We start from the raw sequence: 24,071 nt of genomic DNA, 5'->3' as shown, positions 1-24,071 counted from the left end.
TCTGTTCTTTTGTCCTGGGTGCTTTAGTCTTCAGGCCAGTCACCTGTAGATGTTCTCTTTGCCTGTTGTAGGCAGTTTGTCCCAAACTTGAATGTGGTGTTTTAACTAAGTGTGCTCATATCTGCTTGTCAAATAAGACCTGTCACCTATGACTCTGGAACTGAGGTACCACAAAACTCCTGAGTTGGGAGATGCAGTATGAGTAGGGGTTTAGGCTGGTCTTCTGGGGGAAAGGGTCTGCTGTGCTAGGACTGAGACAAGCATGACTGGGAGGGGTAGTTACACCAGTGTGTGCAGGAGGGTGGTGGTCTTGGTGCAAGCAAATTAAGTAGCAGTTTGGGCTGCACTGGTTCTTGCAGATGGCTCTGTGCTTATGCTGAGGTGCAGGGAAGGGAGATGGCTCTGGCCCTTTCCTCTGTTCCCAGTGGAGTCTCTCCATGAATGATGCCTCTCTGGGATGTGCTTCAAGATGAGCAAATAACCTTTCTACTATGCTTTCCAGGGGCTCTTCAGATCTCTCGTTTCCATGCTGTGTGTCTGCTTGTTGTTTGCCTGCTTTCTCTCCTGGAGCACCACGGTGCCCTTAGGGCTCTATCCCAGTCACACCCACTACCTTTAAAACCCCAGGGCTTAAGCCCTGCTGGTTTTAAAAACTGAGGAAATTCAGCGTCTCTTGCTTTCCAAGCCAATTGCTATGGGGATTTATTTTCCCCATGTACTCCTCTGTGCTAGTCCCTCTCTTAATCCTTTTCTGGCTGCAGCAGCCATGGCCTGTTTCTCTCCCAAATTGCATCTCCACACTTCATACCTTCTTTGATGTGGCCTTTTCTCTACCTTTGATTGTAAAGTTTGTTCTGTTAGTCTTCAGGTCAGTTTCTGGGGTATGTAGGATGATTTGAAATTTTCTAGTTGTATTTGTAGGAAGCCTGGGGTCTTCCTGCTCTGCTACCATCTTCCAACTCCTGGAAGTCTTTACTTTTATCATTTTTTAAATTCAGATGAGTATAAAGTAACCATTGTTAATTTGTAAATTATTTAACCCAGTGCTTGTCAAAGTTGGTGTCATGAAATGCTGGTGGGTGGGTCATAATACAAAATGAGTTTAATGCAAATGAAGATACTTTTGAGAATGAATAGAGGTTCAATTAATAATTGTACTGGAACAAGAGTCATAAAACATCAGCTGCCCTGGGCATACTAGAATTATGGTCACCTTAGTCATAACTGTCCTGAAGTTTGCAGCAGACCACTTGAATAATAAAGTACTAACATATGTAAATTGGAATAGCTTCAAAGTGCTTGCTCATTTATACCTCAAAATTCTTTCTTAAGTGGAAGAAAAATTATTACAAATTTGTCCTATTATGTTTCTAATTATAAATACTCCCTACCTAGCTTTACATAAATGTTGTTACAAGGTAACAGCATTGTGGTCAGTGCTTTAGAGTTAAATGCACATGAGCTAGACAAGGTGAATTGAAATTTTTAGCAAACTGAATTTTTGTTCAAAATAGGGTTTATCATTTGTACTAATTTGCTTGTTTTCTTGTTTTAATTCCCAAACAAGCCTGACTTCTACTTACCTCCTGAAAATATCCTCCTCTTCTTCATCTAGGACCATTTCTTTAAGCTTCTGTCGTTCCCCCAAATTAATCTGAAATATTGATGGGAGATCATTTCAGTTTTAAAATCCTAACATCAAACTAAGTTTCAGGTAGCATTCTTAAATTTTATCACTTCTAATTCATCTGTTCCTGATTTTGGTCCCGCCTACCATGACCTTCCTTTTCCTTCCTTCCTTTCCCATGACATGGTTTGAACTACCCAGTTTCATACTTATAACCCAGGAATATACAATAGATTCTTTAGTTATGTCACTAATGGGAATGCCAGTCACAGTTAGGAACTAGCACTTCTGTGAGCAGCAGGAATTTCCTTACTCTCCTTTTTTTTTTTTTTTCCCTTTTACATAGGCTCCACACCAGCAAGGAGCCCAACGTAGGACTTGATCTCACAACCCTGAGATCAAGACCTGAATTGAGATCAAGGGTTGGATACTTAACTGACTGAGCCACCCAGGCACCCCTCCATTTTTTCTTTCCCAAGCAAAATCTGGAGTGCACAAAATCTAGCACATCTGGGTTTATGACAAAATAGCATGGCCAGTTTGGGGAGTTTTACTTTATTTTTCTCAAAAAATAAGTACAATCATTTTCTGGGTCTAAGACATCAGTTTATAACAAACCCACAGAAAAAAACAAGACCCAAGGGTCTTACAGAGAATTCTCTGTAACATATGCAATCTGTAAGAGTAAAGTGTCATATATGCATGTGTGCATTATTTTTTGGCAAATGATTTCTTTCTATTATTAAATTGTTCTAACTTACATGAAAAGGGGAAAAATAAATGCAGTTATATTTGCTCTATTCCCAGGAATAGTAGATACAGAAATTATGTAGGAACTTCATAGGAGCGTTCACAAATACTGGTGTTGTGTTTATAATGACATACTTCCAGGTATTATTCTCAAATAGTTTCATGCATTTTGATTTTTTTTATCTAATAAGGATATACACTGAGAATATACTTAGGAGTAAATGTCAGCAAAGATATATAAATATAGTCTTAGTACAGTAAGCTCTCAAAACTACTTTTGATTTTTCTTCTCTAGGATTTTGCTGTTGGTGAATGAAAGTTAGTGCATTATTTTCCTAGGGCTGCTGTAACAAAGTGATGGGTGGCTTAAACAACAGAAATTTGTTTTCTCATAGTTCTGGGGGTTAGAATCCAAGATCAGGATGCCATCGAGGTTGGTTTCTGGTGAGGCCTCTCTTTCTGGCTTGTAGATGGCTGCCTTTGGGCTGTGTGCTCCCACAGCCTTTCCTTAGTGTGTACACCCTGAGATCTCTACTACTTCTTCCACTCCCTATAAGGATGGCAATTCTGTCAGATTAGGGCTCTCCTCTGATGACATCATTTCACCTCCCTAGAGGCCCTCTCAGTACTCTTGCCCCTTCCTCCCTTCACTTCGATTGCCTGACTAAACCTTATCTAACGATTAATCTGAATCTGTGCCTTCTGTGAGCTGGTACCTGTACAGGAAATTCATGGTCATGTACCTCAAGGGGAGCACTGAGGACCAGACAGCATTTCTGTACTTCTTTTGTCTATTTGTTCCTTCACTGCCTTAGATAATTGTTGTACTTTCATTCTCCTCAAATCCCCCAAATGCCTTCATAATTTTCACATTTTATTATTTCAATATTATTAGCTATCAGACGTCTCCATCCTCACTCACTCACCATTCCGATTTAACATAGCTATACAAATCCCCAAATAACTTGTCTTTGAGTTACTAAAAATGAACTGTTCGTGGCCATAAATAATGCCAAGTCCTCCACGTGTTCAGGGTCCCATTGCTCTCCCCATCTGAAGGGCTGAGTGGCAGATCTCCCTTTCCTCCTCCATCATGTCTTCAGTATCTCCTGGTTCATCCCGTCAGTGTACGAACATGCTGTTATTTTCATCACTTAAAATGCCTTCTCTGTTCTACCACATTAATCAGCCTGGGTCACCCAAGGCAGCAAAACGTCTCAAAATTATCAACAAGTCTTCTCATCCCATTCTCCTCACATCTTATTCCATCTGGCTTTCAATTCCAAATTCCTTTAACACCATACTCTTCAAGGTCACCAGCAACCTTACACTGAGAACAAATATTTGGTGTATGAATTAATAAAATTCTGAACACAGAGTGGTAAACAGATCCAAATAACCTTTGCCAGAGTCATGATTTTGCTGGGAGCCAAGCATGGTTAAGTGTTGATGGTTACCGTTACTAGCATAATAACAATTACAAGAGGAAAGAAACTAATATTCTCCTCAGCAGAAAGGAATAGTACTGAAAAACAAATCAAATTTCTAGGAAATTACTAAAAAATATTTTATCAATTACTTTAAAGAGTCTATTGATTTGCTAACAAGTGTATTCCTAATTTCTGACAGCTTCTAAACATTTTTAATCACCCCCAAAATTATTCATAGATTGGTATGCACAGAAATACATTAATGCGAATTACCATGATAGAGAATTTGAAAAAAAAATTACTGCTGCCGGGGTCTGTGGATGGTTCAGTCAGTTAAGTGGCCCACTTTTGATTTCACCTCAGGTCATGATCCTCAGGGTCCTAGGATAGAGCCCTGCATTTGGCTCCACACTCAGTGGGGAGCCTGCTTGAGGATTCTGTCTTTCTCCCTCTGTCACTCCCCTTGCTGATGCTTTCTGTCTGTCTCTCTTTCTCTCCCTCTCGCAAATAAATAAATAAATCTTCAAAAAAAAAAAAAAACCAAAAAACAAAAAACCACAAATGCTGGGGCAGCTGCCAGTAAGAGATCCCATATAGAAATTTTTGCACTATCCAGGGTTATGATACCTTAGGCTCATCAAAAACCCGACTATTGCTTCCACATTCTGGGGGAATCACAGTAGAACTCGTAGTAATATCAAGATGGAAAGAAATATAAACTTTTTTATCTAACAACAACAACAACAACAAAACTGGAAGTCACTGTGAAATGATGACTTCTTATACTAAGGCCTGGACGAAGTACATGTTTTTAAATGTGTTAAAATTGTGTTACTTATCATATATATTTGTTACTTTACACACATGACATAAAAAGCAGAAAATCAAAGTGATAATGTTTGTGAGTAAACAGTATAGACTTTAGCAGTTAAATTCCATTGAGCTAAAGAAAGCAATTCCCTCTGGTGTCCCCCAAGCCTGCAGGAGAGTATAGGGATTGAGGTTGGTAAGTTTGTAACCAGGGTCTGCAAACCCCTGGTCACTGTCAATTCCATCCTAGAATAGCCTCACTAAATGGGAAGGTCCTCTAGTCACAAGCTTCCGAATCCTCTTGAGCAACGTTTAAAAACTCCAGAAAATAAAACAAGTTTTCATCATATCTGACTCCTTTTTATTAATTCATTTGATTAGGAGAGTACATTTAGTTAGACTTGGTAGAATGTGAAATCAAAAATAATTAAAGTATTCTTAACCATTCTTAACCTCCCGGGGGAAGGAAAGTAAATTTTGTGGGGTTTTTTTTGTTGTTGTTATTTCTCCAGGTTTTATGCTAGCTTTAGAAATTTCTTAGCTCATCAGCTTCCCTCTGAAATGACATGTTCTATTTTGTTTATCACAATTTGATAAGGGCTAAAAGAACTTTCAAGAAAGAAGAGAAACCTTAGGATGGCCAAGAGAATATAGGTATGACCAAAAATGTTTCAGCAGAGAGCCTAGCTTAATCCAAGTTGCAGACATAAATGACAGGGCGGAGTTTCTTCTTGGAGTTGTCCCTGAAGACTCAAATCAGCATCTCAAAAATAGTCTGGTTCCCATCCATTCCTGTGGGATCAAAATCACAGATCTGACCTGGGAATCTGCATTTTGCATCCTCCCCAACAACTTCTCATCATATAATACAACTTGGAAGACAATCCTCTTCAAATTAATCAAGGCATTTCTTCACCAGAGGTTCTCAAACTTTAGATTAAACCAGCAAGCAGTGGGCCATGGTCTCTTTAAAAATTAAACAATAAAGAGAGCCACTTTCCTGTCTCAGCTGTTTGAATTAGGATAATTAAAGCATAGATGAAAATGTACAGTATGTCCCATAAACCAGTGAGTCTGCACCTGTTCATTTGAATATTTTGCTCAAATCCTGCTAATGAAAATGTCTCGCATTTATTTAGCATTCTTTGGCTTCATAATTCTTCCCAAATTAATCTTTTTTTTTGAGACCAAAGATCTGCCTGTTGACTCTCTGGTGTGATTTACACTGTAGTCAATTGGAGCAAGAAGAAACCAAACATTTCCATTTATTAGTAATCATTTGCACTGGAAAGTAGTATATTTCTTCCAAGTGAAGCAAATAATTTAATCTTGCGTTTGAAATTTTTATTACTTTCACACACTTCCTACATTGCCTTATTTTAGAATTTAATCCCCAGAAGATTCTTGTAATGTTTAAATTTTATTCAGACTTGGAATGATGAATAATATTAAACATGGCAAATGAATAAATTCTTTTTTGGTTCTTCAACTTTCCATGCAATTTTATTAAGTACCTTTTATGAACAGAGAAACCATTAAAAAGAAACCAACAGTCCCTAAAGAGAATTTTTAAAAAAATGAAATAAGTGTTATAGCTCTTACATTAAAGGAGTTACTATTGAACTACATTGAGGTCTACACAGCCACCAATTAATTGAGGCTTTTTGGAGCTGAGTCTACAGTCTGTGTGGAAATTTCCAAGAAACATTAGCCCTGTGTAATCCTTTCTATATTCTGTCAAGATATATTCCATTATTGTGTGTCACATAAGAAGAATTACATATCATTTGGGATGGCCAATTTATGTAAATTTGGCTAAACTGCAGTCCCCAGATATTGAATAAAACATTGATCTAGGTGTTGCTGTGAAGGTGCTTCACATTTTTTTTTTGAAGATTTTATTTATTTATTTGATAGATCACAAGTAGGCAGAGAGGCAGGCAGAGAAAGGGGGGAAGCAGGCTTCCCGCTGAGCAGAGAGCCTGATGCAGGGCCCAATCCCAGGATCCTGAGAACATGTCCTGAGCTGAAGGCAGAGGCCCAGGTTCTGAGCCACCCAGGTGCTGCATGATTGACATTCTTAATCCAATGAGTTTAATTAAGGGAGATTATCCTAAATAATCTGGGTGGGCCTGACATAATCAGTTCAAGGGTTTTAAGAGTTAAGGTTTCTCTGAAGAATACATTCCCCTGTAGACAGCAGTTTCGGCCTGTGCCTAAGAGTTCCAGCCTGCCTTCCTGACATCCTGTCTTAGGGAGACTGGGCTTGCCTAGCCAGCTCCTACAATCATGCAGCTAATTTCTTGAAATGAATCTCTTATATTTCCTGCTTGTTCTTTTTCATTTTTTAAATTCATGTATTCATTCATACATGTGTTTAATTTTCAACTTTAAATATCGATTAGATGCTGGAGATCCAAAGTATTCCATGCCTGAGGAATAGCTTCAGTATAAGCAAGAACAGCACAGGGACCTCAAACAACACTGACTTTCTAGACTGTAAGATACAAGGCTAAGCACTGTAATTGATAAGACCTGAGAGAATATTACTTGAAGACTTGCTGTGGGCCAAGCACTATACTGAAAAGCTTCACATGGATCAATGTATTGAGACAATCACACCCCATATAATAAGTACTCATATACAGCCCATGTTAGCAACAAGGAGACTTATGCATAGAATAACCAGGTAACTTGCTCAAGAGCATTCGGCTTAAATGTGTCTCCCTAATGGCATATACTGAAGAGTATCTTTTATATTCTTATTCACCATCCATATATTTTCTTCGATGAGATGTCTGCTAAGGTCTTTGTACCTTTATTTTGTTGTTGTTGGACAGAGTTCGTTTTCTTATTGTTGAGTTTTAAGAGTTCTCTGTGTATTTCGGATGAGAGTCCTTTATCAGATGTGTGTTTTGCAAGTCTTTTCTCCCAGTCTGTGGCTTGTCTTTCCAATCTCTTGACAGTGTCTTTCACAGAGAAGCTTTTTATTGTAATGAAATCCAGTTTATTAATTCCTTGTTTCATGGATCATGTTTTTAATGTTGTATCTAAAAACGCAACAAACCCAAAGTCATTTAGGTTTTCTCCTGTTATAATAGGTTTCTCCTGTTTATACTTGTACGTCTGTGGATCACTTGAGTCCATTTTTACGAAGGGTGTAAGACCTGTGCCTAGATTAATTTTTTTTCATGTGGATGTCCAGTTGTTCCAGCATCATTCGTTGGCTTTCATGCCATTTTTCAGTTGTTTGTCTCTTCTTACTCATTTTAGGAGTGCTTTATATATGCTGTCTTTCTACTTACCAGTCATGTGTATTGTATATATCTTCTTACTGTTCGTAACTGGTATTTTCACTTTTCTTTGGATTATCTTTATATTAACAAAAGTTTTTAACTTTATTCACATCCATCTTTCATAATTAACACTTCCTATGTCTTGATATGTCTTTCCCTACCTCAGTATCTGGAAGATATTCAACTGTATTTTCTACTTAGACGTTCAAAATTTTGTTTTTGACACTTAAGTCCATAAACCACCTTGACTGAGTTTTATGAAGGATCCAGTCTTATCTTTTCCCCAAAAGTCTCTTATTGTCTATTGCATGGTAAATAAAATGTCAAAGATCACTTTTGTCACAAAGAAAATCTTATAACTAGACCTCAATTCAAGGCAAGGGATGGCATGGAAGTGTAGTCTTTCCATACGCATGATAAAACTGGAAATATTTGGTGGACGGCACTAATAATCTCATGTCTTCACTGAGCTGGAATTTCTGCACCAGACTATTATAAGTGCTAAGAATGTAGGGTAAATACAGTAGCCAAAGTATCTGTCTTCATGAAGATTGCATTCTCATTGGAAAGACAATAAATAACATTTTAGCCAAGAAGGACACGCAGGTTCAGAATAAGTCATAACCCTAGAAAATTGCCTCCTATCAAAAGTCTCCTTGGGCAAAATCACCTTGCAGCAGCAATCAGTTTAGTTCATACTCTGGAACTGACACTAAAATTGAACCATACAGCTAAAATTGAAGTGACTTTATGGTAACTTTATTGTCCAACTTGGTGGTGGAACTGGCTGAAGTAAAAACCCAGAAGACTTTTTTTTTTTTTGGACTTAAAATTCATATACATGCAACAAACAGTGGCCAAAATAGTTCCCTTTGTTTAGAACACAAGCTTATTGCATAGATCAGCACTATGGATGAGTCAGTCACTCTCCGAAGGCTTCTGATCTGAGTTCTTTGAAGAGGTGATAAATGCACTGTCGCTTCCTTTAAAGTGCTGTAGGTATGTGTGGGAGTTTCACTTCAGCATCTCATTTGATTCATTGGTAGAAGAGCAAAAGACAGTATTCTTATTCATTTGCATCACCCTCCACCCTAATCAGTCAACACATGGAGGGTTCTTTACTAACACAAGTGTGCCAGGTTCAGTTCTTGTGTGCTCTCCTAATATTTTCATTTGTATTCTGAGTCCATGAATAGTCATTCTGCATTGCTAGATTTCATTAAGAGATAAATGGGAGGGAATTTCGAGAAAAGATAATGTGTGTATGGCAAATATAATTCCTATCAAGTCTATTCTCATTTACCATTAGCAATCAAATGACCTGAGCTTTATACTAAACTATACAAGCTAATAACTTACATTACCATTCAAATAAGCAGACATATAACAGCATGGTGCCAACTACAATTGTTTCTGTTAAAGCACGGAGTAAACACCAAAATAAAAAGGAAGCTTCTGTAACCTTATAACTAAGTGTGGCATCTTTAGAATTTCCACGGATAACAGAAAACAGTCTAGTGATTCATGAATCTGAAAAATAAAAAGCAATGGGGAAGAAAGTTCCGTATCTGTTAGAATTGACTTTGAGAGTTAGGATAGAATACAGAGCATCCTGGAAGTTGATTCTGGCCAATTTTGAAATGAGGTAAACTCATGATGTAATTTGAAAAATTAATTAATCTTGAATATATCAGGAAGCAAATACTGGCCTTTATTTTAGGTTACGGGGGTAGTTTATTCCTATTCATTTTTTTTACTCATTAGCTTATGGATTTATTACAAAGAATATTAAAAGATAGACATTAACAGATGAAGTGATGCTTGGGCAAGCTTTCAAACAGAGGAGCTTCTGTCCTTGTGGAGTCTGGGGCTCATCATGGTAGCATGTACAAAGACTCTGGCTCACCAGTCTGGAAGCTCTTCATTTTCAATTGTTTTTAAGACATTACTACTTTCTAGTTGGAGGCAGTCATCCCCTGTTTGGACCATTTTAACATCTTAATGAATCTCCTGGCTTTTTTTTTCTGGTTGACATCCCAGCCACTTCTCTACAGGGCAGCTGGAGCAACCTTCTTAAAAGATGTAAATCATATCTGATCACTCTCCTCTGTAACACCTGTCCATGCCTTTGTCATCAGATGGATCAAAAAACCCAGTCTCCTCACTGTAACTGCCAAGTCCCTGAAGAATTAGACCATTCACTGCATTTCCGATCTCACCGCATTGTTCTTTTCCTCTCAGCTTATGCTGTTGTGTGTTGCAGTGGTATTGCGTTTTCAAGCTGCATGGTGTTTAATTTTATGCAGCTGCAAAATTTTATCTGCTAATGGATATTTAACTTTCTTTCCATTTTTGGCAATAATGCATACTGCTGCTGCACATATTCTTGTACAGAGCTATGCATATTTATGTGTTCTTGTTAAGCATATAGCTAGATGTGAAAATGCTAGCTTCGTGGGAAAGCTTATATTCAGCATTAGTAGATAATACTAATGGTTTTGCAATATGGTTATACCAACTGACACCCCAACCAAGAGCAAATGAGATTCGATTCATTTAGATCTTCTCCAACGTTAACTCTGTCTTGAGGGTTTAGCCTATTGTATCTTATCGTGGCTCCCCTCCCAACAGGGATTTTGTTGTTGTTAATATAATTGGGGAATAATTATGTTTAGCCTATGGCTTGCCTTTTCATTTTATTAATTATGTCCTTTGATAAGTTTTAATTTTGATTAAATCCATTTTATCATGTTTTTCTTCTGTGCTTTGTGCTGTGTTCTGCCTAGGAAATCTTGGCATAACTAAAGGTTACAAAGTTATTCTTTTTTTTTTCCCTAGAAGTTTATAGTTTCTAATTCTGCAGTACATTTCAAGTTAACTTCTATCTATGGTGTGACATATGGATCAAATTTCCATTATTTTCATGTGATCTTTAATTGATTTAGTGCTCTTAAAGTTTTTTCTTACTTTCTGGAATGATTTTTGAAAAACAGTTGACTGTACATGTGGATCTGTGTCTGAAATCTCTATTTTGCTCTGTTGATAAGTGTATCAAACCATTGCCCATATCCCATGTCTTGATTACTATAGCTCTACAATATGTTCTAAAGTCAGGTAGTTATTCTTTTTCAAAATCATTTTGGGTAGTCTAAGAGCTCTATATTTGCATATCTATTTTAGGATCAACTTATCAAGATATAAATACCCCCTCCCCACCCGCCACCAGAAGCCAACCTTGTTGCAACTTCAATTGTAATTGAATTGAATCAGTAAACCAACTGGAAGAATTAGTGACTTTATAAACATGAGAATGGTATAGCTCCCCATGTATATAAATCCTTTCATATTTCTCTCAATATCTTTGTAGTGTTTTTTTTTTAAGATTTTATTTATTAATTTGACAGAGAGAGAGATCACAAGTACGCAGAGAGGCAGGCAGAGAGAGAGGGGGGAAACAAGCTCCCTGCTGAGCAGAGAGCCTGATGTGGGGCTCGATCCCAGGACCCTGAGATCATGACCTGAGCCAAAGGCAGAGACTTAATCCACTGAGCCACCAAGGCACCCCTCTTTGTAGTTTTTAATTGTATAATATTTTATATATGTTTAAAACTTGATTCCTAGGTGTTTTATGCCTTTTTTTTTTTTTTTTTTTAAGATCCTATCTATCCATTTGACAGAGATCACAAGTAGGCAGAGAGAAAGGGAAGCAGGCTCCCTGCTAAGCAGAAAGCCCAATGCGGGACTCAGTCCCAGAACCCTGAGATCATGACCTGAGCTGAAGGCAGGGGCTTAACCCACTGAGCCACCCAGGCACCCTTATGTCTTTTGATATTAATTTTAAATGGTCTTGATCTTTAAAAATTTATTTGTATATAGGAATAGAGTTATTTTTTGTATATACCTCATATCCCAAAGCTATGTTGACTTCAGCTTACCCAGTTTATTATAAATATAGTAAACCCTTTAGATTCCTTTGAGTTTTCTATATATGTAGAATCATGCTATATGCAAATAAAGACTGTTGTACCTTTCCATTCTGGATTGTTCTGCCTTTTATTTCTTCCTTTGTTTTATTTTTAAATTTTTTCCCTTATTGTATTGGTTTAGACCTTTAGTGAATACTGAGTGGAAATGGTGTGAGTGGATATGTTGGTTTTGGTCTTAATTTTAAAGGGAAGAAGTTCCATATTTTACCATTAATTATAATGTTAATTATAGCATTTTCATACATGTCCTTTATCAGACTGAGGAAGTTTTCTTGTATAGTTTCTGTGATTTTTTTTTCTTGTCATGAATTAGTGTTCAGTTTTGTTAAATGTTTTCTTCTGAATGTATCCAGTGGATTATCTGGTTTTCTTTCTTTCTTTTTTTTAAAGATTTTCTTTATTTATTTGACAGAGCACAGGCAGGCAGAGAGAGAGGAAGAAGCAGGCTCCCTGCTGAGCAGAGAGCCCGATGTAGGGCTCTGTCCCAGGACCCTGGGATCATGACCTGAACGGAAGGCAGACACTTCTCTGACTGAGTCACCCAGGTACCCCAGGATTATCTGGTTTTCTTTTGTTAATGTAGAACATTACCTTGTTTTACTTTCAGATTCTAAAATAAAAATTACAATCCTAAAAATTTATTTTAGGATTTGAAAGTATCTTGCAAGGTAATATATACAATTATAAATATATATTTATAAATTAAATATAATTTGCTAAAAGTTTTTTCAGATTTTTGTATCTATGGTAGTGAGATATGCCTGTATTTTCTCTTCTTGTCAAATAAGTTAGATGGTTGTATTAGAGTTAATTTTAAGCTAGAGTCAGAGAAAGAATTGTGGATTATTGCAGCCTCTTCTATAGTCTGAAAGTATTTTTTTTAGGACTTAAGTTATTTTTTCCTTAAATATTTGATAAAAATTCACCTATGATGCCACCTGGGGGACATTGTCTGCCATTGATGGAAAGGAAAACTGCCAGTTTTTTAAAAATGCTTCCATTCAAAGGAAGATTTTCGTCTCCTTATTTGCAAATCACTGGCTCATAGTGCTCCTTCACAGTGGGGATGGTTCCATAGACTTTCCTGACCTCTTCAACTTTGAGTAACTTTTTCTCCAGTCTTCACTTGAAAATATGTATTTGTTACTCTATTTACTCTGTTGTTTGCCATTTTCTAATGATTCATTTTACTATTTCTTATATTTTATTCAAGTTCTCCCTCCTTCCCAAGGATATCTGAAGATTTTTTTTTTTTTTAGAAGACCAAAGGACATGCCTTCTAAGTTTCTGTGAGCTAGCACTCAACATAGTACCATGTACATAAAGAGTCTCAAATGATGGTTGTTGGTGAGGTTGATGGTGATGGTGATTGTAACAAGGGCAACCCTAGTTACTAGTTTCTGGTCCAAATGCAGAAAAAATTCTTATTTTTTCTGCTCATCAGCTTCAGTTCACAGATGTACTAAATAAAATAAGTCTACCCCCTTCCTCTCTGAGGCCTTACTTCTAACCCCTCAAATTACTCAAAACCCTTGAGGGGTTTGTTGGGGGAAAGGGTCACTTCTGAGTTCTAATGCCACAGAGAGTCAAAAAGAAAGAAACCTGGTTTGTCTAATTGTACACTGGCTTTGATGTTAATTGTTTAAGAACAACACCATATGGTCAGAGAGACACATCTCCACATCCGTGGTGGTCCTTGACAATTTGGCCCTCCAACCCATACCTAAAGTATGCCCCATACTGAACTTTAAAGTTAGGGCTCATATGCTCAGCACTTGTTCCTCATCAACTAATGATTATCAGTGATAATTAAAATGGTTGTTAATATTAAGAAAAGAGACAATCAGAAATACGTGATTTCTTTGTAATCTGGTGCAGCCACTCTGGAGAACAGTATGGAGGCTCCTCAAAAAGTTAAAAATAGAACTACCCTATGACCCAGCAATTTTACCCGAAGGGGAAATACAGATGTGAAGGGATGCACCCTGATATTTATAACAGCTTTATCAACAATACCGAAACTATGTAGAGAGCCCAAGTGTCCATTGATTGATGAATGGATAAAGATGTAGCATATATATACAATGGAATATTACATAGCCATCAAAAAAATAAAATTTTGCCATTTGCAATGATGTGGATGGAGCTAGAGAGTATTATGCAACATTAAATAAGTCAGTCAGAGAAAGACAAATACCACATGATCTCACTCATATGGAATATAAGAAAGAAAACAGTTGAACATAATGGGGAGAAGGTAAAATGGAGAGAGGGAAGCAGACCATAAGAGACTCTTAACAGTAGAGAACAAAGTGAGGGTTGATGGAATGTGATGGGGATGAGCCTGATGGGTGATGGGTATTAAAGAGACACTTGTGATGAATGCCAGGTGTTGTATGTAAGTGATGAATCACTGAATTCTACTCCAGAAATCAGTATTGCAATGTATGTTAACTAAAATTTAAATTAAAAAAAGAAATATGTGATTTCTGATGAAGAATACAGCCCAACTTTGAAAGAAATGAATAAATTAAATAAGCAAATCACATTCAACGTTTTTATTTGAGTACCAATTTATCAGAAACATTGATGGTAGAGGAAAGCATTAAAGAGAAGAATGGGATATAATCTGCCAAATTCAAACTGTTTAAAGTTCTACAGGAAAGATAATCCACTCTCTTCAAGAAATAAATTGTAAGGGAAAAAAGGAGATGGAGAGAAACTTATAGATTAAAATAATATAAGAGCTGACTCAATGAATCACAGGAGGCCTGCCTAATCTAGATTCCCATTGTAACAAACGGCTTATTTTCTTCTATATGACATTTATGAGATGTATTAGAAACCTTAATATTGATGTTTAATATTAAAGTTTTATGAAATAAGTATTATTAAAGTTTTATAGGAGATGACCTATTTGGTGGTTATTTTATTTCCAGAGTCCCTATATTTTTTATATATATGTATATATATACACACTAAAATATTTCAGAATAAAACCTTATAATATCTGGACCTGTTTCAAAATAGTATGAGTGCAAGGAATTTGTGAGGTGGGTAGATGAAACAAGATTGTCTTTGAACTGTTAATTTTGGAAGCTGAATGAGAATCATTATACTTTTATGTCAAATTTTGTATGTGTTTAAAATGGCTATTTCAATATTAGATATTGAAAATACTGTTTTTTGGGGCACCTAGGTGGCTCGGTTAGGGTTAAGATTTTGGATCAGGCAGTGATCTCAGGATTGTGAGATCTAGCCCTGCGTTGGGCTCTGCAGTAGGCATGGAGCCTGCTTAAGGTTCTTTTTCTCCCTCTTCTCCTCTGTCTCCTCTACCCCCAGCCCTCACTGGCACCTCTCTCTCCCTCTAAAAGAGAAAGAAAGAAGGAAAGAAGGAAAGAAAGAAAGAAAGAGAAAAGAAAAATGAGGGGTTCCTGGGTGGGTCAGTTGGTTAAGCGTCTGCCTTTGACGCAGGTCATGATCTCAGGATCCTGAGATAAAGCCCCTCATAGGTGTCTCCCTGCTGAGCAGGGAGTCTGCTTCTCCCTCTGTCCCTCCCCACCCTCCACCCACCCCCCCTTTTGAGTGCATGTGTTCTCTCTCTCAAATTCTTCAAAAAAAAGAAAGAAAGTACTGTTTTTCATAATAAAAAGTTTAAAAGTCTACAATAATAGTAGTGATTTGGAAATTCTTAGGCTTTACTTCTCATGGAATACTTGACTCAAGGCAGGACACCCCCACCAAAGGTATACTATATATGAACAAAGCAGATTTCATTTGTTAGTTGTCAGATCCTTTTCATAACCTCAAAAAATTGGATAATAAGATTGAAATACAGTGGTGTTACACTTAGAACCACTGAATTTTAAAAGGTTCAAAGGAAATATTAATAACAGTGTTAAGAAATTCTGTATACTACATGCTAATGAAGTTATTTTTATGAGTTTTCTAGGGTGGCGAGTCCGTTAAAATTTATTAATGTGAATTAAGACTATAATTTTTGCCAGGTATGCACAAATATCTTACATATTAAGGAGAAAGGCAGCAATAAAATGATATTAAAACAACGCAGAAAAGCTTCAAAATTTATTATATAATGGGTACAAAGGGTTGTAATTCAAAATATATTTCCAGATTTGGGAGCCACACTGAGTTAACTAATAAATTATACTTTAATCAATGTTATATATTACCTTAAAAGATCAAAGAAGGGAAATAGATAGATGATAGATATATAGATGGGTAGATAAAAAAGAAAATATTCTTCATTTTATTGCCTGTGATATTTAAGGGAAATTTATAACATTGATATTGATATATGATCAAGCTAATGTTATCTAAAAAGAATTATGACTAAATTTTCTCTTGGATCTAGCATTTTTTTTAGTTATTTATTTTTTTCAGCAGGCTGGAAAACTGGAAACTTGTGTAATTGTTGATGTTAGTCTTGAGTCAAATCTGTAAGACAGGCTGGTGGATTAAAAACTGAGGCAGGTTTTCTTTTCTTTTTTTTTTTTTAAAGCCTTTATTTATTTGTGTGTGTGTGTGTGAGAGAGAGAGAGAGAGAGAGAGAGAGAGAGAGAATGAGAGGGGGAGGGGCAGAGGGAGAAGCAGACTCCCCACTGAGCAGGGAGCCCGATGTGGGACCTGATCCCAGGGCTCCAGGATCATGACCTGAGCTGAAGGCAGTCGCCCAACAAACTGAGCCACCCAGGCGCCCCTCTGAGGCAGGTTTTCTTTGTGAGTTTTGCAAATCCCTTCTCTACAACTTCAGTTTCAGTCTTCAGTTCTCAACTTATTGAAAGAGAGCCACCCATATTATTGAGGATAATTTCTTTCACTTAAAGCCAAATGATTGTAGATCTTAATCACATTTACAAAATACCATTAGAGCAATATCTAGACAGTTGTTTGACCAAATAACTGGCACCATAGCCTAGCTAAGTGGACACAAAATGAATCATCACAGGGATATTCACTAAACCATAAGGTTATTGATTGAAAAAGACCTTTGGGATCAAAGATCACTTGTATTATGTAATTGAAATTGGGTAATAAATATGTTTCTCATTTTTAGCCAAAGAAACCATATTGATATTATGCTACAGAAATGTTTGTTATGAATAACTATTTATTGAGCACCTACTATATGCCAGAGACTGTGTTAAATACTGGGTACATGGTAGTGATCAAGTTAGATGTTGGTCTGAGAAGTGTGTAAAGGGGGACAATCTGGTTGTGGTGGCTGAGTGGGTGTGGAGGATTGGAGGCCTTTTGTAGTGTAACATTTAAGTTAAGTCTTGAAGGGACATTTTTCCACATGAAGATGGGAATGTATAAGAGCATTCTGGGCAGAGAAAAGGTAGGCAAAGTCTGGGAGCAAGTAAAATCATGGCATTAAGGAACTGAAAGAAGTTCAGTGTGGCTTTCATAAAGCAACGAAAAAGGAGGAAAGTTAAGCTCGAGGGATAAACTGGGGCCAGATTCTTATAACTTACACTAAAAATTTTTAAATTTTAAGAAAATACATGTAATAATTTATTTTCCATCATGTCAGGAAATACAATGTAACAGAGAAGGGATGAATATAGTATATTCACCTGCTGTTTTCATTATTTAAAAACAAAATATTTGATGAAACAAATAAAAAAGTTACTTGGTCTTTAACAAAGTATGGACCCATTAAAATATGACTTCAGTCTAAAGAAACAGATCAATGCCTAATATGTTTCTCATTATGACATTTTTATATTATGTGATTCTTCATCACTTTAAAAACAATGCAGTTGTATACTTTGTTTCATGACTTCAAATTATGTGGTTGGCTATAATAATTTTAAAAATACTACTAGAACAATAACAGGAGTTTTTTTTTTTAAGATTTTATTTATTTATTTGACAGGGAGAGATCACAAGTAGGCAGAGAGGCAGTCAGCGAGAGGAGGAAGCAGGCTGCCTGCTGAGCAGAGAGCCTGATGTGGGGCTCAATTCCAGGACCCTGGGATCATGACCTGAGCCAAAGGCAGAGGCTTTAACCCACTGAGCCACCCAGGCGCCCCTGGAACAGGAGTTCTTATATGTATGATGTTATATATGAACCTAATGGTAACCACAAATCAAAAACCTATAGGAGATGCACAAAAAATAGAGTAATAAATCCAACCATATCACTAAGGAGTGTTATCAAACCATAAAGGAAGAGAGCAAAATAAGAAAGGAACAGAGAGGAGCTTAAACAATCATAACACAAATAACACAATGTTAATAAGTATTTATCCATCAGTTATTACTTTGAACGTAAATGGACTAAATGCTCCAATCAAAAGACACGGGCTTACTGGATGGATAAAAAAGCGAGAACCATCCATATGCTGCCTACAAGAGACTTATTTCAGACTTAAAGACAGATGCAGATTGAAAGTAAATTATTGGAAAAACTTTAGTCATGCAAATGGAAGCAGAAAGAAAGCTGGGGTAGCAATACTTATATCTGACAAAATAGACTTTAAAACAAAGACTGTGTAACAAAAGCCAAAATAGATACAACATAATGATAAAGGGAACAATCCAACAGAGCCTGTAACAATTGCAAATCTTTATTCATCCAACATGCGAGCACCTAAGTACATTGGTTTCTTGTTTCATGTTTGTGATTGGAAAGATGCTTAATATGATTTCAGTTGTCTCAAATTTATTGAGACTTATTTTGTTACTTGATATGTAATCTATTCTGGAGAATGTTCCATTTGCACTTGAAAAGAATGTGTATTCCACTGTTTTTGGATGGAATGTTCTGTATGTATTTGTGATGTCCATATATTTGTTATTTGGTCTAATGTGTCACTGAAAGCCACTGTTTTCTTATTGATTTTTCTGTCCTACCTATCCATTGATGTAAGTGAGATATTAAACTCTCCTACTGTCATTATATTACTGTCAGATTTTTAAATGTTTATTAATATTTGCTTTATTTTGTGCTACTATGTTGGATGCATAGATATATACAATTGTCATATCTTCTAGCTTCCTTCTTTGTCTCTTGCTATAGTCTTTGTTTAAAAGTCTCTTTTGTCTAAGTATTGCTACTTTGCTTTTTTTTTACTTCCACTTCCTTGGAATATCTTTTTCTATCCCTTTGCTTTAGTCTGTATCTTTTGATCTGAAGTGAGCTCTTGTAGTCAGCATATCCATGGGTCTTGTTTATTTTCTCCATTCAATTACCCTATAACTTTTGATTGGAGCATTTAGTCTATTTACATTTATTTATTTTTAATTTTTTGAGTATAGTTGATACACAATGTTAAATTAGTTTCAGTTGTAAAACACAGTGGTTCAACCTCTATATATGTTATGCTCTGCTTACTACAAGCAAGTGTAGCTACCATCTGTCACTGTACAAAACTATTACAATACTATTGACTATATTTCCTATGCTGTGCCTTTTATTCCCGTGACTTTATACCATAACCAGAAACCTGTATCTTCAACAATTTGCCTATTCCTTCCACCTCTTACACTCAAGCAAACATCAGTTTGTTATCTGTATTTACTCATCTGATTCTGCTTTTTGTTTATTCATTTGTTCTATTTTTTAAATTCCACATTTGAGTGAAATCATGGTATTTGTCTTTCTCAGTCTGATTTGATTCATTTAGCATAATACCCTCTGGGTTTATCCACATTGCTTACATGGTGCAATCTCATATATTAAAAAAAGTTATTATTTAAATTCTAGTTAACATACAGTGTAATATTAGCTTCAGGTGTACAATATAGTGATTCAACACTTCCATACAACACCTGGTATCGTCACAAGTACAGTCCTTTATCCCTATCACCTATTTAACCCATCTCCCCATCCACCTCTCCTCTGATAACCATCAGTTTATTTCCTATAGTTAAGAGTCTGTTCCTCAGTTTGCCTCTCTTTTTTCCCCCTTGCTCATTTGTTTTGTTTCTTAAATTCCAAATATGAGTGAAGTATATGGTATTTGTCTTTCTCAGACTGACTGACTTCACTTAGCATAATACTCTCCAGCTCCATCCATGTTATTGCAAATGGCAATATTTCATTCTTTTTATGGCTGTGTAATATTCCATTGTATATATAGACCACTTGTTCTTTATCCATTCATCAATCGATTGGGCTATTTCCATGATTTGGCTATAGTAGATAAGGGGCTGCTATAAACATCAGGTACACGTATCCCTTTGAATTAGTTTTTTGTATTCTTTGGGTAAATACCTAGTTGTGCAATTGCTGGATCATAGGGTAGTTTTACTTTTAAGTTTTTGGGGAAACTTCATATTCTTTACCACAGTGGCTGTACTAGTTTGCATTCCCACTAACAGTGCACAAGTGTTCCTTTCTCTCCCCCATTGTTGCCAACACCTGTTGTTTTGTGTATTGTTGATTTTAGCCATTCTGATAGGGTGAGGTGATATCTCATTATACTTTTCATTTTAATTTCCCTGTTCAGTGATATTAAGTATCTTTTTCATGTGTCTGTTGTTCATCTGTGTATCTTCTTTGAAAAAAATGTCTATTCAGGTCCTCTGCTTTTCTTTTTAATTGAACTTTTTTCTTTTCTTTTTCCCTTTCCTTTTCCTTTTTTTTTTTTTTTTTTGGTGTTGAGTGGTATAAGTTCTTATATTTTGAGTATTAACCCCTTATCAGATAGATCATTTGCAAATATCTTCTCCCATTCATTAGGTTGTCTTGTTTTGTTGATGGTTCTTTTCATAGTACAAAAGCTTTTTATTTTAATGTAGTCCCCATAGTTAATTTTTGCTTTTGTTTCCCTTCCCTCAGGAGACACATCTAGAAAAATGTCGCTATGGTCGGTGTCAGAAAGATTACTGCCTGTATTCTTCACTAGATTTTTATGGTTTCAGATCTCACATATAGGTCTTTAATCCACTTTGAGTTTATTTTTGTGTGTGTGATGTAAGAAAGTTTTCCAGTTTTATACTTTGTCATGTAACTATCTAGTTTTCCCAGCACCAATTATTGAAGAGACTGTCTTTTCCCCCATTGAACAGTCTTGTCTCCTTTGCTTAATGAATTTGCCATAGAAATATGGGTTTAATTCTGGCCTTTCTATTCTGTTCCCTTGATCTGTGTGTCTATTTTTTGCCATATCATATTGTTTTGATTAGTTATAGATTAGTTACAGATTTATGTGTTATATCTTGAAATTTGGAATTGTGATGCCTCCAGGTTTGTTGTTCTTTCTCAAGATTTCTTTGTCTATTCAGGGTCTTTTGTGGATCCATGTAAATTTTATTATTATTTTTTCTAGTTTTGTAATCTTGATGGTATTTTTAATCTTGTTGGTATTTTTGATAGTGATCGCTTCTAATCTGTAAATAAATCACTTCGGTACTATGGGTTTTTTAACAATATGAATTCTTCCAATCCACGAGTATGGGATATTTTTCCATTTGTATGTGGTATCTTCAGTGTGTTTCATCAGTGTTTTAAAATTTTAAGAGTACAGGTCTTTCTCTTTGGTTAAGTTTATTGCTAGGTATTTTATTATTTTTGGTGCAATTGTAATTAAGATCATTATTAAAATTCTCTTTCTGCTACTTGTTATTAGAGTATGAAAATGCTACTTATTTCTGTATATTAATTTTCATCCTGCAATTTTACTGAGTTCATTTATTCACATAGGTTTTTGGTGGAGTTTTTAGGATTTTTATGTATATATCATGTCATCTGCAAATAGTGACAGTTGAATTTCTCTTTACTAATATGGATGCATTTTATTTCTTTTTCCTGTGTGATTGCTATGGCTGGGATTTTCAGTACTGTGTTAAGGAGAAGTGGTGAGAGCAGATATCCTTGTCTTGTTCTTGATTTTTAGGGAAAATCTCTCAGTTTTTCACCATTGAGTATGATGTTAGCTGTGGATTTTTCACATATGGCCTTTATTCTGTTGACCTATGTTCCCTCTGTTTCCACTTTGTTGAGAGCTCTTATCATGAATAGATGTTTAAATTTGTCAAATGCTTTTTCTGGTCTATTGAGATAAGCAGATGATATTTATTCTTTGTTTTGTTGATGTGGTATATCTGGTTAATTTGTTAATATTTTTGTTTGTCTGGGAAACTCTCTCTCTCCTTCTATTCTGAATGATAGCCTTGCTGGATAGAGTATTCTTGCTGGCAGATTTTCCCCATGCAGCACTTGGAATATATCATGTCACTGTCTTCTGGCTTACAAAGTTTCTACTGAAAAATCAGCTGATCGCCTTAGGGCATTTTAGTTGTATGAAACTGTTTCCTTTTCTCTTGTTGCTTTAAAAATTAAGATCACTTTTTGCCATTTTAATCATTATGTATCTTGATGTAGACTTTCTTGGATTCATCTGGTTAGGGGTTTTCTGTGCCTCCTAGACCTGGATTTTTGTTTCCTTCTCCAGATTGGAGACATCTTCCGCTAATAGTCCTTCACATACATGTTCCATCCCTTCTTTTCTTCTTCTGGGATTCATATAATGGGATTGTCATTATACTTGAACATGTCAGCGTTCCCTTAACCTATTCCCATTTTGTATTCATTTTCCTTTTTTTCTATTCAGCTTAGTGGCTTTCCATTACCTGATCTTCCAGATCTCTGATCCATTCTTCTGCCTATCCTAATCTGCTGTTGATTCCTTCTAGTGTATTTTTCATTTTGGTTATTGAATACTTCTCTGATTGGTACTCTTTTATGTTTTCTGTCTCTTCACTCAAGTTTTCACTAAGATCTTCCTTTTTTCTCAATTCCAGTGAGTGTCTTTATGACCATGACTTTGAATTCTTTATCAGGCATATTGTTTATCTCCATTTGATTTAGCTCTTTTACCATGATTTGTCTTGTTCTTTTATTTTAATATTTTATTTATTTATTTGAGAGAGAATGGAGTAGGGAGAGCATGAGATGGAGGAGGGTCAGAGGGAGAAGCAGACTCCCTGTCCAGCAGAGAGTCCAATGTGGGACTCGATCCTGGGACTCCAGGACCATGACCTGAGCTGAAGACAGTTGCTTATCCAACTGAGCCACTCAGGTGCCCCTTGTTATTTCATTCTATTCCATTCCATTCCATTCCAATCTGTCTCTTCACTTTCTGGGTTTGTTTGTTTCTATGTGTTAAGTAGATCAAATATGTCTCTTTGTCTTGAAAGTGTGGCCTTATGTAGAAGAAGTCTTATGGTGCTCTATCATACAATTCCCTCAGTTACCAGAACCAGGAACTCTAGGGGTGTTTGCTGTGTGGGCTACATGTATCTTCTCTTGGGGCTACTACAGTTGCCTTCAGCCTAGCTGGCTGCAGTGACCCACTTTGCCTGTTGTAGTTGTAATGAGCAGAATTTGGTCCTCAGGGTGTTGAGAAGTCAAGGTGTGGTGGTGTGGCTGCCATGGGCTTGTTGGTAGGCAAGGCCAGTACTCTATCTAGTTCTGTGCAGCTAGCCTCTCTATCACAGATGCAGGAGCATCCAAGGACTGGGCTTGCTTCCTATGCAGATGGCTAAGCAGCCTGGCTCCAGGTATTGTGCGCCTGCTGATATGTGCAGTTATCTGCATCCGTTCCCAGAGTAGGAGTTACTTGGGAGTGGAGCTGGTCCCACTTGGACTGCCTGCTGGGTGTGGTGGGGCAGAGGCCCCTTTGGAGCAATGCATACTATGGCAGGTGGGTTGAATGGAGTAGGTCCACAGGGCAATGCTAGGACTGTGCATACAGTGTGAGCAAGGTAGATGGAGTATTAGTGCTGGCTACTGAAAAGTTCAGGCTCTATAGACTGTGAGAGGAAAAGAGAAATGGTGCTCACAGCACTTTTGTTCCCAGAACAATCTCCTAAAGATCCCTCTTCCTCTAGCACATGTTCTAAACTACTCTTCTGTTCTATGTCTCTGGACACATATTTAGTACACTGGCTCTTTTGGGGCAGAGACAGTTTTCTTTCACACTTCGGCTCTTCTGGAGTTAAGCCCACTGATTTTTAAAGCTCCCAGTGTTAAGCCCTTCTGGTTTTCAAAGCCAAACATTATGGGGACTTGTCTTCCCCTTGTAGGTACCCAGTTTCTATGATGCCTCATGTGGGATCTGATCCTCTTGCTTCTTTATGCCTGTGATATCCCTCCCAGTTGTGATTAGTCCCACTAGAGATTTGGTTATCAACAGTG

General features: G+C 36.6%; 1 pseudogene across 1 annotated transcript in view; it reads right to left on the bottom strand.

The window, feature by feature from the left end:
* The window catches only part of LOC308338234 (large ribosomal subunit protein uL18-like), a 112,195-nt pseudogene that overhangs the window by 56,993 nt on the left and 31,131 nt on the right, over positions 1-24,071 (bottom strand). The window contains exon 4 of the transcript in view: positions 1,584-1,654. The product of the transcript in view is annotated as a large ribosomal subunit protein uL18-like (transcript). The remainder of the gene's footprint in view (positions 1-1,583; positions 1,655-24,071) is intronic.

Source organism: Martes martes, assembly GCF_963455335.1.
Source record: "Martes martes genome assembly, chromosome: 2".
Classification (NCBI taxonomy): Eukaryota; Metazoa; Chordata; class Mammalia; order Carnivora; family Mustelidae; genus Martes; species Martes martes.
The sequence above is the reverse complement of the archived record's forward strand: the minus strand, read 5'-3'. Positions and strand labels throughout refer to the sequence as shown.